The following is a 15389-nucleotide window of genomic DNA, read 5'->3' on the forward strand; positions in this document are numbered from 1 at the left end:
TGTCACGAAGTTGTCGGTCATTGAACCACTTCGTAGGCAAAATAAACTAATGTATATATATATAATATATTGTATATGTATGTATGTGTATGTATATGTAGATTTGTTTGTCCTAAACACACGTGAGCGTTAATATCATTTATTTTGAATTTTTTATTTTTATTTTGATTTTGTATCGCTTTCGCGAGCGCGTAGAACAAATACAATAAAGTTGAAATGAGTTTGATACAAAAACAAACATGAATGCCTATGCACACACATTCTCATATATACATATGTACGCACATTTGTTGTAGATATTTATCGTTGCTTTGAAAATTATTGTCAATTAAAATGCAGTATGCAAATTTTTATTGCCCAAAAATTCGGATTGGACGAGCACACACTCATAAATATAACAAATATCGCTTTAAAATAGCAATTTAAACAATTTACCTGAATTATACGAACAGTAGTGTTCCCCGTTGTTGTAATTTTTATTAGTTTATTGAATTGAATTATATTTTGGTAGAAGTATTCTGGTTTAAAATCTATGCCACAATTTGAAAGTTGAGAAGTCCAATAACCACGCCCATCTTCCATATAATGGTGTTTTTTCGAAATTTGAGAAAATGTACTAAGTTCCCGAATGGTACTTGGACAAAATTCGATACAGGAATATTATTGCCCGATCTCTTTATTCAAATTATAAAATTAGCAAAATTACCGAAATAAAAATAGTACTCCAGATATGTGGCAACTTCATTTCAAACATGAATTTTTGCCTTAGCACCCGGCTGATTCCGGCTGTCTTCTTATATTGGTGTAAGAAATCTTACTACCATCCGTCTGTTGTTCAGAATAGGCTTCTGGCTATTATATACCTCCTAGTAGACAAGCAATTGTTTTCTAGTGAGCATTCTGTGGAGGTCTGAGGGCAGGAAAAAGTTGTTCTGGGCCAGATCTGGATTCGAACGCTATGCGAAGTCAAATTTCATTTCCCACCATATCTTTGTAGTGTCAGTTCTTTTAGAGGTACACTGATCTTCGGGGATTATATGGTTTATACGGAACTTATTAAATTACTTACGAGTAGTTAAGTTATATTAGGTTAGGTTGTGTGGCTGTTCCCCAGAGGGGAAACAAGGAAATATGGTCCTTTGTAAACCCAGGATCTCGGCTCCCTTTGATTAGGTATTAGGATTCGACAAAACGCCCTGATCCTACTACAAACCTTCAGAGATTTTTTAATTCAATATCCGCTATTTATCGCGATTTTCCAAAAAAGTAAGAGCTGAGAAATCTTTGTTTTGATTTCGCAAAGACGGGACATTCCAGATGGAAGCTCGCTTCCAGCTCGTCCTCCTCCAGGCAGCTTTTACAGGTAGCATCCATCTAAGCTTTTTAACCTAACAGCGTTGATCCCTATGGCACAATGGGCAGATAGAACCACTACGATTAAGGAGCGATGAACTTTACTAAGGGCGAAGAGCTCGATATATCTCCTGTGACTCACATTAGGCCATAAGGATCTGGTCAAGTGCTAGTGACTGATCACCGAATGGTTGCTTCAAGCAACTTTTTTTAATGTATGGTCCTTTGTAAACCCAGGATCTCGGCTCCCTTTGATTAGTCATTAGGATTCGACAAAACGCCCTGATCCTACTAACGGGTGATTTTTTTGAGGTTAGGATTTTCATGCATTAGTATTTGACAGATCACGTGGGATTTCAGACATGGTGTCAAAGAGAAAGATGCTCAGTATGCTTTGACATTTCATTATGAATAGACTTACTAACGAGCAACGCTTGCAAATCATTGAATTTTATTACCAAAATCAGTGTTCGGTTCGAAATGTGAAATCCGCTTTTTTATCGACAAATTTTGTTCAGCGATGAGGCTCATTTCTGGTTGAATGGCTACGTAAATAAGCAAAATTGCCGCATTTGGGGTGAAGAGCAACCAGAAGCCGTTCAAGAACTGCCCATGCATCCCGAAAAATGCACTGTTTGGTGTGGTTTGTACGCTGGTGGAATCATTGGACCGTATTTTTTCAAAGATGCTGTTGGACGCAACGTTACGGTGAATGGCGATCGCTATCGTTCGATGCTAACAAACTTTTTGTTGCCAAAAATGGAAGAACTGAACTTGGTTGACATGTGGTTTCAACAAGATGGCGCTACATGCCACACAGCTCGCGATTCTATGGCCATTTTGAGGGAAAACTTCGGAGAACAATTCATCTCAAGAAATGGACCCGTAAGTTGGCCACCAAGATCATGCGATTTAACGCCTTTAGACTATTTTTTGTGGGGCTACGTCAAGTCTAAAGTCTACAGAAATAAGCCAGCAACTATTCCAGCTTTGGAAGACAACATTTCCGAAGAAATTCGGGCTATTCCGGCCGAAATGCTCGAAAAAGTTGCCCAAAATTGGACTTTCCGAATGGACCACCTAAGACGCAGCCGCGGTCAACATTTAAATGAAATTATCTTCAAAAAGTAAATGTCATGAACCAATCTAACGTTTCAAATAAAGAACCGATGAGATTTTGCAAATTTTATGCGTTTTTTTTTTTTAAAAAGTTATCAAGCTCTTAAAAAATCACCCTTTACAAACCTTCAGAGATTTTTTAATTCTATATCCGCTATTTAGCGCGATTGTTCGAAAAAGTGAGACCCAAGAAATCTTTGCTTTGATTTCGCAAAGTCGGGACATTCCAGAAGAAAGCCCGATCACAGTTCGTCCTCCTCCAGGCAGCTTCTACAGCAAGCATTCTTCTAAGATTTTTAACTTAAGAGCATTGATCACTATGACATAGTGGGTTGCTTTTTTAATATTTCAGGTCTTTATATTAATTTTCATCCATTTTTTATCGCACTAAAATGTGCGTCTCTCAAAATGACCCAAAATTTTCATACATGTGACTTTTGAAGGATGATGAGTCTGAAGTTCACTTATAGAAAATATAACAAAAAATACTTGAATTCAACACAAGAGAGGCTGTTGATATGCCATTATCTGTTATAAGTTCTTTATATATTAACTTTTTATACTCTCGCAACAAAGTTGCTAGAGAGTATTATAGTTTTGTTCACATAACGGTTGTTTGTAACACCCAAAACTAAACGAGTTAGATATAGGGTTATATATACCAAAGTGATCAGGGTGAAGAGTGGAGTTCAAATCCGAATGTCTGTCTGTCCGTCCGTCCGTCCGTCTGTGCAAGCTGTAACTTGAGTAAAAATTAAGATATCTTGATGAAACTTGACACACTTATTCCTTGGCACCATAGGAAGGTTGCTTTCGAAAATGAGCAGAATCGGACTGCCACGCCCACAAAATGGCGAAAACCGAAAACACATAAAGTGTCATAACTAAGTCATAAATAGAGCTATGGAAATAAAATTTGGTATGAAGGATCGCACTATGAAGGGGCATATTTGGATGTAATTTTTTTGGGGAGGTGGGCGTGGCCCCGCCCCCAAATAGATTTTTTGTACATACCTCGGAAACCAAGAGAGCTATATAAACCAAATTTTCTGCAGTCGTGTTTTTTAGCCACTTCTTAATACAGTCCAAAAATGAAAGAAATCGGGTAATAACCACGCCCACCTCCCATACAAAGGTTGGGTTGAAAATTACTAAAAGTGGGTTAACTCACTAACGAAAAACGTTAGAAACACTAAATTTCACATAAAAAATGGCAGATGGAATCTACACTCAGATTTTTTTACAAAATGGAAAATGGGCGTGGCGTCGCCCACTTATTGGTCAAAAACCATATCTCAGTAAATACTCGACCGATTTCAATGAAACTTGGTTTGTAATAGTTTCCTTACATCCCAATGATATGTTGTGAAAATAGGCAAAATCGCTTCACAACCACGCCTACTTCCTATATACCAGAACTTTGAAGTCCATCTGAATCGTTTACATTACAATATATATACATATGTAAAGTAAGCACTAGTGAAGATATCGGTGCAGAACTTTGCATAAATTCTGCATTTATAGTGTGGCAGCCCCTTTCTAAAAAGCGCCGAAGTCGGTCCATAGGTTTTCAAGACCCCATATGTCGAACATGAGGACCTCGGTGCTTCTAATATAATATTAGGGTTTCCAACTTTAAATAGGCTTTATACAATATATATGACGAATATGTGGGTCAAATTGTGTATTATATAATTTAATAAAGTCAAATAAATAAATTGCGAGAGTATAAAATGTTCGGTTACACCCGAACTCCTTACTTGTTTAGATTATGCTGGTTTATTTGATTTAAGCGAGTTCTTGTTCGATTCGCTATTTTCTAGTTTTGACAAAATGAAGACAAGTTCAGTTTTATGACGTGTGGCTGTTTTATTATTAGCTAATCTAACCTCATCTTCGATAAAGACTCATAACACACAGATGCAGTGCGATTTCTATCACTTTTACAGTCTCTCAATATCAATATGCGAATAAATTACGAGTGCATTGCACTTGGAATAATCAATTATCCATCTATCTATCTGCCAAATCGATAATTTACCGACTGTGTTGTCTAAATTGTTTAATATTATTTGCCTTTAGCTTTTGTTAATTCTTTTCAAAATATTAGCTTTGAATATTTTTGACCAGTTTTTGGAATATATCAAAGTTTTTTTGCATTACATTTGCAGATTACATTAAATTTTTATAATTACATTTACTTTTACTCACTTTCTTTGAGTTTTTTTATTAATATTTATCACTCTCTCGATCATATACCCCATCACTTAACCGATTATCTCACCAACAGCACTACCGCAGCTTCGCTCTCATTGCATTCGCTTCGTTTTGCTTGCTTTCGTTTCTCGCTTGTCCACAGAAACAGAATTATTCTTAAGTATTTTTGTATATTTTTGTTGCTTTTCTCATTTTATTGTTAATTTGAGTTTTATGAATTTTTGGCAATAAATTGTTGTATCAACACCATGACGTTGATGCTTGTTGATGGTGCTGATGGCGTTGATGACGATGATGCTGTACATATTTCGTTTACTTTAATTGTTTGCGTGAATGCTTGTTATTTTTGTTGTTATTACTGATTGTTGTTGTTATTGCTGCTGCTGTTATTATTTGCTCAATTCAGCTTGCATTTGCACATCACATTCACTCACGCTCAGAACTCTTTGCCGCCGCTGCACTTCACTCCGCCTCACTTCAGTTCGCTTAACTTTGTGTACTGCTCCTCTTAACCTGCAACCGCTCCCCGCCCACAATTGTGGGTAGCCAAGTGTCGGCGCAAACTCACACTCGGTGTGTTGAAGTTAACCTTGAATTTGTTTAAAGACTTTTTGGTGGTGTTAATTCTTTAGCTTCAATTCGGCAGACGGCGTGCATGCTGTTTTGTTGTATTATTTTCTCCAGTCCTCCTTTTTTGTTTTGCATTGTGTCGTTGTCGCTGTTGTTGTTGTTGTGCTTAATTGTGGTACGCTTTCGTTCACTCATCATTTGATGCGTTGTTGATTTTAGCCACTTACATATACTTTTTTTTGATTTTTTTTCGGATTCTTGTTGTTGAGTTAGACATACAGATGTGAGTGCATAAAAAATTTAAATTATCCGAAATGTAAAAAAAAAAAAATATTAAAAAAAACATAAAATAAAAATTAATATTTTTTCACTCGCTTTGGAGTATATTTTTGGTTGTCTGTATAAAATATCTTGCAATATTTCTTTTTTGCATCTTTTTTTCGAATTTAATTTGCAACTGTCATTCTGAAATGTCAGAAACTAAAGAAATTTATCGTCAAACATTTTTTGTCATTTGTTTGTTTATTATTTTTTCACAGTTCGCGCCCGTGGGCGTTTATTGAAGTATAGTTAATAATATTTTAGGTATTATTTATTTATCTTTTGTTGCTTTAGAAATACTACACATATAAATTTGTAAGCATTTATTATTTATAGCCGTTTTAAATTCACCAAACTTGCAGTGAATTCCTCAGTAATGATAGAGAAAGATGAGCTTTCAGATAATTGGTTATATTGATTTACAGTTTAGGTTTTATAAGGGTAATCCAATTGGATTTTGGGTTTTAATTTGAGTAGACTTCGTATATAGTGTACTGTGGTTGTGGTAAGAAGCTAAAATCTTACCTCAAGAACTTGGAACAAGTGGTATATTCGGGGCCGTAAGTAATATAAAGAATGCTTGGGGTTACTGAGGGAGCCCTTTTTTTGGAAATAATGATTGAAGGACATATAATTCTTCTTGTCATTAGTATTCGAAGAACAAAACAGTCTCAGGCTCCATTTTCCATCGACCTCATGTCTATTTTATACTGAAGACTTCTCAGTAAGGGTAGAAGGGTAATCCAATTGGATTTTGGGTTGTAATTTGAGTAGACTTTGTATATAGTATATTGTTGTTGTGGTAGGAAGCTACAATCTTACCTCAAGAACTTGGAACAAGTGGTATATTATATATAAAGAATGCTTGGGGTTACTGAGGGAGCCCTTTTTTGGAATTACTGATTGAAGAACATATAATTCTCCTTGTCATTAGTATTCGAAGAACAAAACAGTCTCAAGCTCTGTTTTCCATCCACCACATGTCTATTTTATGCTGAGGAGTTCTCAGTAAGGGTATAAGGGTAATCCAATTGGATTTTGGGTTGTAATTTGAGTAGACTCTGTATATAGTATATTGTTGTTGAGGTAGGAAGCTTCAATCTTACCTCAAGAACTTGGAACAAGTGGTATATTATATATAAAGAATGCTTGGGGTTACTGAGGGAGCCCTTTTTCTGGAAATATTGATTGAAAGATATATAATTCTTCTTGTCGTTAGTATTCGAAGAACAAAACAGTATCAAGCTTCATTTTCCATCGACCACATGTCTATTTTATACTGAAGTCTATAGTGGCTGGTCTAGATTACTATTAGAAGCCTTGCTGATCTCTCACCATTATCCTCATGTACTGTAAAATATGTTTACGATCTTATCGGTCTGTCTTCTCATTTCATTTCTCATCATCAGAAATCTAGATTAGAAAGAAGCTATTGCACATAGATCTAATATCTAATCTTATATAGAACGGTGGTACCAAGCCATTTTTAAGGCTCGAAGTTTCCATTACGATTCACTATGTCAAACAATCGAAAATATTCGGATCCCAAAGGTTCGTTCTAACGGAGTAAGCAGGTTTTCTTCATCTTTGGTGAACTTTTCCACTATAGGATCCCATTAATGTTGAATTCGAATTATTATCAGAAAGAAAAGTCTTCCGGAAAAATCGGCAAATTCAATTGAGTTATGGAACTGATCGGTACTAGATCCCACATAGTTCCTGGATAAATATACTGTTCAATCCAACTAGGTTAAGAGTTAAGTCAAATTATCTACTTTCGGCCGCTTCTTTTTCCACTGGTTTAACATGTTTTCTAAAATTACCTAATACAAGAATCAATACAATACAAATAAAGTATATTGAAATGCTTCAACAATTTGGCTACGCTTCACAATAAATCTGCTTCACAAAATTCCATCCAACGATGATTAATGATGCTTCCCATGCAATTTGTAAACAATAAACACTAAAATGGACAAAACGGTTGCGGCACTGCTTGAAACATTTCAGGATCATATTTTAAATGTTTGTAAAGAACAAACAGACAAGACTACATGTGGGAGAAGTAAATATATTTTTTTATAAAAATCATCAATAATAAAATCTATATATGAGAGTGTCTCTATTCAAACGCGTACAATATTTGCATGACCAATCCATAAAACGAAGAAGACGCTGCAAAGAATGTGCAATAAAAATGGCATCGCTTTTTTATGCATTTTGATTGATTACATGGCAGTTTGTGTTTGCGCATTGTTTGCTCAATAATAGATGATAAACGGGAATGTCCAGATTTTATTTTGACATTGGAAAGGGGTTCAGCGTATACAAATTGATGGTATTTTGGTTGTATTAAGAATTGAAGTGTGTTGGGTAGCCAAATCAAGGGACGGGAATGGATTTTATGAAAGCTACTTCGATTGCATTTAGTTCACGTCTTTTTTGCTTGTTCCTTATTTTTTATAAGTCTGTTGAGAATTACAGGCGTGAGAGATCTCTCATCAGTGTAAGTTTCCGATAATTTTATACTCAATAGAGAAGTGTCAAATTAAAATTCAAATCAATTAAAATTAACACTATTATAGATCAACTAATTCTGTAGCAGAAATTATAAAAAATATATTTTTGTTTTGAAACCCCCAAACTATAGTCTCAGTATATCGGAACTACTGCAAATATATGTATACAAATAATTAACGCTACAAATTCGTTAATTATTGTAGTAGAAGCTTTAAAAATAGTATTTTCCAAATACTTTCGGGAACAGGAACTAATCCCGAAATTTGTTTTTTATACTCTCGCAACTAAATTGCTAAGAGAGTATAATAGTTTTGTTCACATAACGGCTGTTTGTAAGTCATAAAAGTAAACGAGTTAGATATAGGGTTATATATATCATAATTATCAGAATGACGAGACGAGTTGAAAGTTATGGGTCTAAGGCCACATCTCAGGAACTACTCGACCGATTTCAATGAAATTCGGTATACAATATTTTCTTGATACCCAGATAACACGGATGATGGATGGGCGAAATCGGTTCACAACTACTCCTATATAACTCAATTTTGAATTCCATCCGATTCCTTCACTTTATAATGTATACATAAGGAACTGATGAAGATAGCGGAATAAAACTTTACACAAAAACTGTATATGAGCTGTCACATCACTTGTGGAAAAATTGTCGAAATCGGACTATAACTTTTCAATGCCCCGGATATCGTACATGAAGAACTCAGTGCCTAAGGTTAATTTTTCACCGAAAATTGCGGTACATTTCTCAGATATTGTAATGTAATTCAGATGGAATATATATATATATATATATATATTTGGCGTAGGAACCGCTTTAAGCGATTATAGCCGAATCCACCAGAGCGCGCCACTCATTCCTCCTTTTTGCTTTTTGGCGCCAACTGGAAACACCAAGTGAAGCCAGGTCACTTTGCACTTGGTCTTTCCACCGGAGTGGAGGTCGTCCTCTTCCGCGGCTTCCTCCAGCGGGTACTGCATCGAATACTTTCAGAGCTGGAGTGTTTTCTTCCATCCGTACAACATGACCTAGCCAGCGTAGCCGCTGTCTTTTTATTCGCTGAACTATGTCAATGTCGTCGTATAAATCGTACAGCTCATCGTTCCATCGTCTGCGGTATTCGCCGTTGCCAATGTTTAGAGGACCATAAATCTTGCGCAAAACCTTTCTCTCGAAAACCCCAAGAGTCGTCTCATCGGATGTTGTCATCGTCCACGCTTCAGCGCCATACATCAGGACGGGAATAATGAGCGACTTATAGAGTTTGATTTTGGTTCGTCGAGAGAGGACTTTACTTTTCAATTGCCTACTCAGTCCAAAGTAGCACCTGTTGGCAAGAGTGATTCTGCGTTGGATTTCAAGGCTGACATTGTTGGTGTTGTTAATGCTGGTTCCCAGATAAACGAAATTATCTACAACTTCAAAGTTATGACTGTCAACAGTGACGTGGGAGCCAAGACGCGAGTGCGCCGACTGTTTGTTTGATGACAGGAGATATTTCGTCTTGTCCTCATTCACCACCAGACCCATACGCTTCGCTTCTTTATCTAGTCTGGAAAACGCAGAACAAACGGCGCGGTTGTTGCTTCCGATGATATCAATATCATAGAGGCACACTATACTTTTCTTCTAATAGTGTGCCTCTGTACCAAAAATGGTTAAAATCGTCATTATTATGTTATAACTTTCCCTAGCTCCCATATACCTTATATTCGGATTATCAAACTGTGGGCTCTACACCGCATTTATTGATTAATATGTGAGATATCTCTTTGCGAATTTAAGTGAGCACTGATTTGGCATCACTTTTGATCCAGTTTAACTTTTTTTCGGGATCCCGAATCAGTCCCGAACGGTTTTTTATATTTAATTTGGGTGTATTCAATAAGCAACGTTTGTTCCATCTCAGCGCTTTGTTGGGATCTGTGCTAAAAATACATTCTTCATGTGTCTAAAAGTAAGTGTAATTAAGTACACTAGTCATAAAGTTGATATATTGCGCTACATAATAATTAAGCGAGTCGAGTGTTGACTATAACTGAGAGAAAGGCTTACAGCTCATCGTCGGGGGCTGGTATGTAAGGTAACAGCTAATATATCCTCAACTGTACTACCAGCTTTTGAAGTGCAATGGCGCAAATACAAATCTACACGTGGATCCATCATAAAGACTTATCGACTATCTCGATACAAGTGGATCCCAGCTGAAAACGCTGCTGCAACTCGTACTACCGTTTATATGAATAAATTTACTAGCTGAGAATATTTAGCGCTGAGAAATTCCAAATCAAATACCAGCGAACGACAAACAATGCGACTAAATGGCAGCTAATACAGCTGCAACGAGCGTAATGAGGAAAAACGTTAATGAAGTTTGTGTGGCGACTATTATTATACTACTTTACGATCGAGCTATAACCTGAACACTGCCTCATTGAAGCTGTCGAGCCGTGCCGTGATGATGCTAGCTAATGATGGGTGTGATGACAAAGTCGATGATGTTGATGATCATCAGCAGCAAACAGCAGCTTGTTGTTGTCGATATATTGTGGTCGGTGATTATGATGACCTTGGCAATGAAGCGTGAAGCAAGTGCTCGCTAACAAAAAACTAACAACAAACACACTTAGATAGACATATATATAATTGTTGTAATACATATGCATAAGGCTACACGCGATTTTGTATTGTATAATTAAGTTGCTGCTGCTGCGGCTAGTTGCCTGTTGTGGGCGTAAATGCGATGAGCAACAACAAAGTGGTGTGGGGAAGAGCAAGAGAGAGAGCAAAAAAATCAAATAAAAAAAAATAAAAAAAAAATTGAAAAAGTCGTAAATAAAGAAACATATGGCAGCAACAGCAACAACTAGAACAACAACAACTAAATGGAAATAATAAAAAAAGCCAGCAGCAACAAATAAATAACAATAATAATAGCAAACACATCAATAATAGCGCAATAGCGCGCTGCATTTGCGAATGCTGATGAGTGGAAGCTGGCAATTAAGTGGACAATGTGTATTGTAAGCAACAGCCAGCAGCTGTGGAAGCGGCGGTACGGGCAGCGGTAGCGGCAGCCGTGAAGTTCACTAATGCTTTTTGGGCGTTGCTTGAAGGGGGCGTGCGAAAGGCGTTGTTGTTGTTTCTTCAATATTTGCTTGCTTGTAATATGTTTGCTTTTTGAAATACATTAAAATTTGCCTATTTCTAGTGCATGTTTTTCGCTCCTCTTTTTGTTGTTGTTGTTTTCCTTGCCATTTTGCAATTAGTTGCATCTAAGAAATGCATTGTTTAATCGCAGCTGCATTCGAAAATGACGCGCTCAAAAAATTTTCACAACTGTCATAATATCCTGTTTATTGCGATCTATTTTTAGTTTCGAAAATTTTTGAAAAATTACTCAAAAACATAAAACATAAAATTTAATATATTTAAAAACAATAAAAAATAAATAAATTAAAAAAATATATAAAAAATGGCTACAACAAAATTATTATAAATACTTAACCCCAAAAAAAAAAAATATATATATATATATATGTATATAATATACACTACTGGAAAAAATTAAGGGATCAAAAAAAAATTCCAAATTTTTGGGCAAATTTCAACAGGCCTTAACTTCGAAAGAAATAGTCGTACAAGAAATCGATACAGAAGGAAATTTCAGCTCCAAGTCTCTAGTTTTTGGATTCGAACTTTAAAAAATTTTAGCCTCTGCAGTTTGTGAGTAATCGTAGAAAAACCAGCAACAAAAAAATTTTCAATTTTTTTTTATTTTTTTTTGGGTCTAAGGGCGTGGACCCTATAAGGATCGGATACGTTGTTTATTTAGCTTTAATTTGGTTTTTTGAAAACCTCGATACGTCCACTTCTCGCCGAGATATCGGTCTTCAAATGGAAAAGGATCCTTTTGTCTTTGATTATCGATATCTCAGCAACCAATGATCGCACAGAAAGTTAAAGGTGGGTTTCAAGAACTTGAATGAATTCTCATTAACGACTAGCCATTGCTTTTCCGATTTTTTTTTTTTTATTGTCACATGAATTTGAAAATGTAACAAAAAAGGGCTTTTGGTGGTTTTTTGGAAAATCGAGCGCTAGATCGAAAATATTGAGGAAACCACTGTGCCTTTTACAGTTCAATATGTCCACAAAAACCCTACAAAAAAAATCAAATTAATCCAGCCAGCCGTTTTTTTGTTTCACTCGATCAAATTTTTGAAAAAATTAAAGGATCACGTTTTTTGCTCTGAAAAACTCATAATTTTAAAAATTGAGAAAAAAATCGTTTTTCTTAGCTTTTCCACATTTTTGCTCCAGAAAAAGCTTAAATTAAAAAAAAAAAAATTATCCTCAAAATCGTTCCCATTCGATCTTTCGAATTTTGTTTTTGGAAAATCCTTTGGTTCTTTCAGCGATTTCTCATATGCTTGTTATACGACGGGCCCTTTCAAGTTCTCTTTATTTTTGGAAAAGCCTTTGGTTCTTTCAGCGATTTCTCATATGCTTGTATACGACGGGCTCTTTCAGGTTCTCTTTATTTTTGGAAATAGAAAAAGCCCTACTGAGTCATGCCTGGCGAATACGGAGGCTGGGGAATCCTTACAGTATTGTTTTTGGCCAAGCATTCAACGAGAAAGCGCCAAGTTCATAAAACACGTCTTACTTTAGCGACTGCTACAGTTAAACTAATTGTATCGTACTTCCAGAACATGTACATTAACATAATGATAATAAAAAAAGTTATAAATGGATTATTTTGGATTTTTAAAATTCCCGTAATTTTTTGAACGCGTCTATTATAGTACAGTCCTTGGTTGGATATTAGTATCTATGGATTCAGGTTACGTTACCAGTCGACAATAAATGTACTCTGCTCTAACTGCGTAGAAATCCGCTTGTAGAAAAGATTATCAAGAGAGATGCGCTGATTTTTTAAAATTCATACCTCAATAAGAATTTCGTGAATGGTCGGGAACAAGATATTTGCACTCAAAAAATGCTTTACAAGGGAGGAGTGTATCTACTCGATTTAAAACTGTTACCTTCGTCGAGCTCAGAAGCTGGAGTTTACTGAAGACCATCATCATTTTCAGCTGTGTTTCGAGATGAGATATTTGAAATATTTGAGGTTATAATTTTCTGGTATAACAAAAATAGTTGAGAATTTTGAAAAATACTTGATTGCGAGGGTTTTACAGGCTTATATTACTATAGACATACTATATAATGTTCTCTTGTTATACCGCTGACTCCTTCAACCGCTGATACCAAAATGAAAATCAAAATCACACTTTGAGAATACTGAGAGTTATCAAGAGGCCTAGTATTAACCAGAATTACATATGTGTTTTATGCCTCACACACACATCACATCTGGATTATTCATTTTCAACAAAATGAATATGGGCTGAGAGAGAATTATATTATTATACCGCTTTGAGAATGTTGTAGTTTCCAAACTTAAGTTGTTTTTATATGTATTATGTAGTTAACTATTAAATCTATTGCTTACTGAAAAAGCTTTTAAATGAAGTTTAATACTTAAAACCCACCGCAATTAGTTAACTAGCACTTTTCTCGCTGAGCTTTCATAATTTTTACTATTTTCTCTACTTTCAGTTGCTAACGGTGTAGGCGCAACGCTGAAAGGTAAGTGGGCGTATAATTTCTATTAATTATATTTATATATTGCTAAGCCATAATATTTTCGTTTTAATTTATGTACATTTATCACATTTTCTCAGAAGCTCTTTGAGCATATTTCATTTTTTCCATCTCTATAGTTTTCACTTCATCTACGAGGGTGGTTTGATAATTGTATGTAATATTCTGTATTGTTAATTTACATTCTTCTGACAATTATCATTCTTTAATAAGGTTTAAGTTTAGCAAAGTAATCGTTATGTGTAAGTAGAGCTCTTGATATGAATTCAATGAATTAAAAATATTTTTCCCTCAAGACAGTAACAGAACAGCTATTAAATAATCAATTATACAGTGTGTATCCTAAAACCTAATTTTTCTTAAAATCAAATTTGATGTTTTCGTAGTCTTATAGTTATTTGCACTGTCTCGTTCTACTTATGTTTCGGCTTCAAATATGGCATAATGGTACTTCTAAAAATCTAGTTTTTTTTTCAAGTCCTCAAAGACGTTTTGAAAGAAAAGGGAACTTTTGAAGGGCTTGAAAAAAATATCTTATCTCTTATAAAGCTAAAATGTTTCGCTATTTTTTTTCAAATACTTAAAGGGTTTTTCAAAAGTGATGCTACAAAAGTAGACCGATAGGAACAGTAAATGACGTTATATTTTCTCGCTATTTTGACTTTTCTCTTCAGTAAGGTTTGCTATTTTGTCATCGAAAGATATACAAACCAACAACGAGTTGAAATTGTAAAATAACCGAAACTCGGTGTCAGTGGCCTCATCTTTAAGAGCGCTACGTCCAATTTATGGTCGACATAATCCTCCTGTCAGCTCAACAATTGAGCGTCTAGTGGAAAAATTTGAATCCACACGAACAGTACAAAATGTTCCCGTGCCAGTGAGACAGAGAAGAGCTCGTAGTGTCGATAATATTACTGCCGCTAGCGCATGAATGGAGAAAGACCCAAATCAGTTTCTCACTCGTCGTTCTCAAGCGTTGGCCATCTCTGTGTCGTCGTTGTGACGAATTTTGCGAAATGATCTTGGCCTACAAGATCAAATTGACGCAAGAACTGAAGCCGCTTAAACACCAGAATCGTTGTATGTTCCTGAATTAGGTTGAGCAACAACAGCTTTAGCTATTAGGTTCCTTTCTGGCTGAATGGCTTCGTCAAGAAACAAAATATGTGTTATTGCTAAGGCAGCAATCCACATGTACTCCATGAGTCACCATTGCATCCCGAAAAAATTAGGAATGATAACCGAATCTTTTTGGACCGAATTGGATGATATGGACTTGGACAATATGTGGTTCTAACAGGACCGCACCACAAGCCATACAGCTGATGTCACAATCGATTTATTGAATACCAAGTTTGGTGAAGGTGTTATCTCACGAAATGACCCAGTCAATTGGCCGCCTCGGTCGTGGTATTTAACCGTTAGACTAATTCCTGTGGGTCTAAGTGAACTCCAGAACTTTATTGATTCTCAATTTGTTCTATTTAAAAAAAAATTATTGCGCCCTTTATTTTTGTAGTAAAATGTTAATGACTGCTCCAACTAACCTCGTAGGAGAATATATTATTTAAATATTTTTTTTTTAGTAATTTTTTTTTTC

General features: G+C 35.6%; 1 protein-coding gene across 2 annotated transcripts in view; it reads left to right on the plus strand.

The window, feature by feature from the left end:
• LOC105210805 (dnaJ homolog subfamily A member 4) overlaps positions 1 to 15389 on the plus strand; it is a 157372-nt gene that overhangs the window by 42496 nt on the left and 99487 nt on the right. For both annotated transcript variants that reach the window (XR_008470188.1, XR_008470189.1), the window contains one exon: positions 13742 to 13771. The gene's annotated coding sequence lies outside the window, so the exon portion shown is untranslated. The remainder of the gene's footprint in view (positions 1 to 13741; positions 13772 to 15389) is intronic.

The sequence above is a fragment of the Zeugodacus cucurbitae genome, chromosome 3 (assembly GCF_028554725.1).
Source record: "Zeugodacus cucurbitae isolate PBARC_wt_2022May chromosome 3, idZeuCucr1.2, whole genome shotgun sequence".
Classification (NCBI taxonomy): domain Eukaryota; kingdom Metazoa; phylum Arthropoda; class Insecta; order Diptera; family Tephritidae; genus Zeugodacus; species Zeugodacus cucurbitae.